The sequence below is a fragment of the Palaemon carinicauda genome, chromosome 12, assembly GCF_036898095.1.
Source record: "Palaemon carinicauda isolate YSFRI2023 chromosome 12, ASM3689809v2, whole genome shotgun sequence".
NCBI classification, from domain to species: domain Eukaryota; kingdom Metazoa; phylum Arthropoda; class Malacostraca; order Decapoda; family Palaemonidae; genus Palaemon; species Palaemon carinicauda.
Window position 1 is genome coordinate 154,048,200 of NC_090736.1, and position 5,000 is coordinate 154,053,199.

Here is a 5,000-nt window from a genome sequence, read left to right on the forward strand (position 1 = left end):
ATATATATATATATATATATATGTGTGTGTGTGTGTGTGTGTGTGTGTGTGAGCGTGTGTATGTGTGTAAATAAAACGACTAAGTGTGTTCAAAGGCACAAAGAAGTAAAGTGGTATCGTCTGATACTTTCTACTGCACTGGTCATATCTTCAATTCCCAATTAAATTCGTAAAATCCTTTCATTGTTCATTTGCTGTTCCCTGGTGATCTACGGATTGGGAAAGAGATAGGTAGACACATAATTTCTACATAGATCTACCCACTGATTCATCCATCAGTATTCATAGTAATATTTCTTAAGGTCTATTGCAACGGAAGAGGGAGTTCTAGCCTTTGGATATTCACACTACAAGGAATCCTGGTCAAGGAAAGTGACCTGTCCTTTGACTTTGTTGATCATTATTATCCCATAAGGATTACTCCTTACGACAGGATTTATGCCGCGCGGTTTTGTCCGCGTGGATTAGGCTCTTTACATGTTGCCCGCTCGGAAGAATTTCCGCGCGGTAGTGACCAACTAGCAGCGTGCACTGCTAACCCGTGCAGTTTTACAGTTGCGGCTTATAGAAACTACGAGACCGGTCAGAGAAAATCCTCTAGTGTGAAGACATGCATCCTAACGAGCGGATATATTTCCGCACGGAAAAAATCCGCTAGTGTGAAGTGAGCCTAAAGCCCTAAACCTTCAAATGCGGTTTCATCTGCTTCCATCTCAATCTTCTTGAATGGTATCAAGTCCCGGCGATATGCGGATATCTGATTGGATGTCTTATCTGTCTGTGCGTTTAATATGAAAATATAAACGTACTGTCATAACTATTATACTTGCATATAATTCTGAAAACATTTGCTCTACAATAGTTAAATTGATGAAGGATAAAGCAAGGTCAACTTTTTTCTTAAATTTCAATTCATCGGTAAAAGAAAATAGACATATTCCATGGAATGATTAACCCTTTTACCGTATATATATATATATATATATATATATATATATATATATATATAAAAATACATGCATATGTATATATATATGTATATATATATATATATATATATATATATATATATATATATATATATATTATAAAAATATCATTAGCCGTAATTAGTACATTGTGTACGTGCATGCACGAATTAAATATATATATATTACAAGTAAATGTGAAAATAACAAATATGCACATATCTATACCTGTATAACCATCTGTTTGGAAAATGTATCCAAAACAAAATTATATCATTAACAAGCCCGCAATTTCCCATATACTCCCCAGTAAACCCTATCAAAAAAATTTGTTAAGAGAAAAACGAAAAGAGCAAGAAGATGAAGAACAGCCGAAATTCTTCTTCGTAAACATCGGGCCGAAAATCAATTTTCTACCCTGTTGGCCTTTCTCAGCAGCACATGAAGATATAAGATTCAATTACGATAAGACAGAAAACCTTCATTATCCGACAAGGTGTTTGGGAAGGGGAGGAAATGATAAAAGCCTTCGAGGGTGGATTTTTTTTTAAGAAATTCGGTTACGACGTTAATTCTAAAAAAAAAAAAAAAAAAAAAAAAAAAAAAAAAAAAAAAAAAAAAAAAAAACCTTCATAGTTCCTCTTTTGTGAGTTTAGTTCCCTATCTCCTTTCCTCACTGGGCTTTTTCCCTATTTGAGCCCTTGGGCTTATAGCATCCTGCTTTTCCAACTAGGGTTGTAGCTTAGCTGGTAATAATAATAACAATAATAATAATAACAATAACGATAACTATAGTCCATTTCTTTTATCGAGGCAGATTTGCACCGACTCGCAGCGGTGCCCTTTTAGCTCGGAAAAGTTTCCTGATCGCTGATTGGTAAGAATTATCTCGTCCAACCAATCAGTGATCAGGAAACTTTTCCGAGCTAAAAGGGCACCGCTGCGAGTCGGTGCAAATCTGCATCGCTAAAAGAAATTGACTATAGAGGGGACCTCAGTAGAGCGCAGACCTCCGCCATTGTTGGTTCAATTGGAAAATAAATCTATTAAATTTAGATCGATGCTTATGTTTTTAAGAGCTAATTGGTATATTAAGAACGTTGCTTAAGAAAGGAAAAATATAATAAAATCACGAATGTTGCTTAAAACTAAAAGCGCAAACTGTCGATTTAAAAAAGTTGGTTAAAACTGAAAGCGAAAATTGGCAATTTAACAGTTGCTTAAAACTGAAAACGCAAATTGGCGATTTAAAAACGTTGCTTAAAACTGAAAGCGTAAACTGGCGATTTAAAAACGTTGCTTAAAACTGAAAGCGCATACTGGCGATTTAAAAACGTTGCTTAAAACTGGCGATTTAAAAACGTTGCTTAAAACTAAAAGTGCAAACTGGCGATTTAAAAACGTTGCTTAAAACTAAAAGTGCAAACTGGTGATTTAAAAACGTTGCTTAAAACTGGCGATTTAAAAACGTTGTTTAAGCTCTGAAAAACAAACTTAAAATTACGAACGTTACTGAGCTTAGTAGAGCAACCTGTTAAAAGAGAGACGTTGTCTATGTTTGGAAGAGCAAAATTGTATATAAACGTTGTAAAACTCGGAGGAGGGAATCGGTGGTAAAAAAAAGTTTTTAAATTTTGAAAAGCAACTGGGTAGATAAAAAAACGTTGTTAACCTTTGAAAAGCAATCTGGTTTATTAAAAACGTTGTAACGCTTGAAATAGAAAGCTGATAATTTTAAGAACGTTGCCTATGTCAGGAAAAGCAAAGTAGTAAATTAAGAACATTGCTTATGCTAAAACGATAAAGCAAGTAAATTAAGTTCGATAATCTTGGAAATTCAAGACACTTCTACAAAATGAAATTGGTATAAATGTACCGGAGCTTTCGAGTTGATGAGGACCGTTCTAACGAAAGAACATCTTACAGTGTCATCAAAAGAGAGAGAGAGAGAGAGAGAGAGAGAGAGAGAGAGAGACAGCTCTTATAAAGAATTCTCATGACAGTAGCAAAAGATGTGTATATCGTATCCCATGTAATTCGAGAGAGAGAGAGAGAGAGAGAGAGAGAGAGAGAGAGAGAGACAGCTCTTATAAAGAATTCTCATGACAGTAGCAAAAGATGTGTATATCGTATCCCATGTAATTCGAGAGAGAGAGAGAGAGAGAGAGAGAGAGAGAGAGAGAGAGAACAGCTCTTATAAAGAATTCTCATGACAGTAGCAAAAGATATGTATATCGTATCCCATGTAATTCGAGAGAGAGAGAGAGAGAGAGAGAGAGAGAGAGAGAACAGCTCTTATAAAGAATTCTCATGACAGTAGCAAAAGATATGTATATCGTATCCCATGTAATTCGAGAGAGAGAGAGAGAGAGAGAGAGAGAGAGAGAGAGAGAGAGAATTGTGGAAATCCCGACCCAGGGAAGGCAAAGTAGGGTTAAAAGTGCGCTCAGCGTAACTTACCGATTTTAAACGATCTGCAAATGGGAATTTGATGACAGATTTCAATCTACTTCTTATGCTGAACAGGTTGAATAAACACGAAACCTAAAAGATTTGGAGTAAGATGAAAATCTACTTTCACAAGATATTTGGGCCAGAGCCGAAAACTGAACAACAGAAATGTGATCTAGATTTGTGTAGACTTACCTAAGCGGGAATACAAAATTTTGAATTTTAAGTGAATGAAATGTGGTGGGGTTATGCCGTGGACTTTTATACCATAAACACACTCTCTCTCTCTCTCTCTCTCTCTCTCTCTCATTACATGGGATATGCTGTACACATCCCTTGGTATTCTCAGGAGAATTTTTTATTTGTTGAGTTCATATATTCTCTCTCTCTCTCTCTCTCTCTCTCTCTCTCTCTCTCTCTCTCGAATTACATGGGATACGATATACACATCTTTTGCTACTGTCATCTCTCTCTCTCTCTCTCTCTCTCTCTCTCTCTCTCTCTCATGAATTATATGGGATACTATATACACATCTTTTACTTCTGTCAGAATTCTTTATGAGAGCTGTTCTCTCTCTCTCTCTCTCTCTCTCTCTCTCTCTCATACTGTTTAATTTAGCCTCATAAATAATTACTTTCGTATTACTAATGACCCTCTTTCATGCAGAGCACGAATTAACTGCAATCATAAGAAGAGCTTCCAGAGTCCGGACCTTCTACATTTCTAATCTAACATAATAACCAACATTCTCAAAATTCAACCAGTATGTTATCAAAATAAAGTAGACAAATTAGGAAAACGATCTTCTAATGCCTCTAGATTTAAAAACTGCTAATGTCATGATCCTGAAAAATATTCATTAATTTGACGTATCTAAAGTTTGCAAAATAATTACTACTTTTTTTACCTGATGCTCCTCAAATCTCGAAACTGCATAGTCTGCAAGTAGTTCTTTGTTTAGATACTACGTTTAATTTCTTCTTTATTTCTTTTCTTAATTCTTAAGTTTTCCGCTTAAAGATACTTCACCAAACGTTCAGCTGGGCTCCACAAGACACTAGATTTGGAAGACCCAGGCCTATATGGATGAGGACTATGACGTGCGAAGTAGATGATGAATGGAGAAGTATCGAATTAAAACCTCAAGATAGAGACGACTTCCTCTTTTTTATGATTTTCTTTTCTTAATTCCTAAGTTTCCCGCTTAAAGATTAGTTCACCAAACGTTCAGCTGGGCTCCACAAGGCACTAGAAGAGTTGGAAGACCCAGGCCTACATGGATGAGGACTATGACGCGCGAAGTAGATGATGAATAGAGAAGTATCGAATTAAAATGTCAAGATAGAGACGACTTCCCCTTTTTTGGGATTTTCTTTTCTTAATTCCTAAGTTTCCCACTTAGAGATTAGTTCACCAAACGTTCAGCTGGGCTCCACAAGGCACTAGAAGAGTTGGAAGACCCAGCCCTACATGGCTGAGGACTATGAAGCGCGAAGTAGGAGAAGATGAATGGAGAAGTATCGAATTAAAAAGCTCAAGATATAGACGACTGGCGTAATCTAACCGAGGCCATTTGCTTC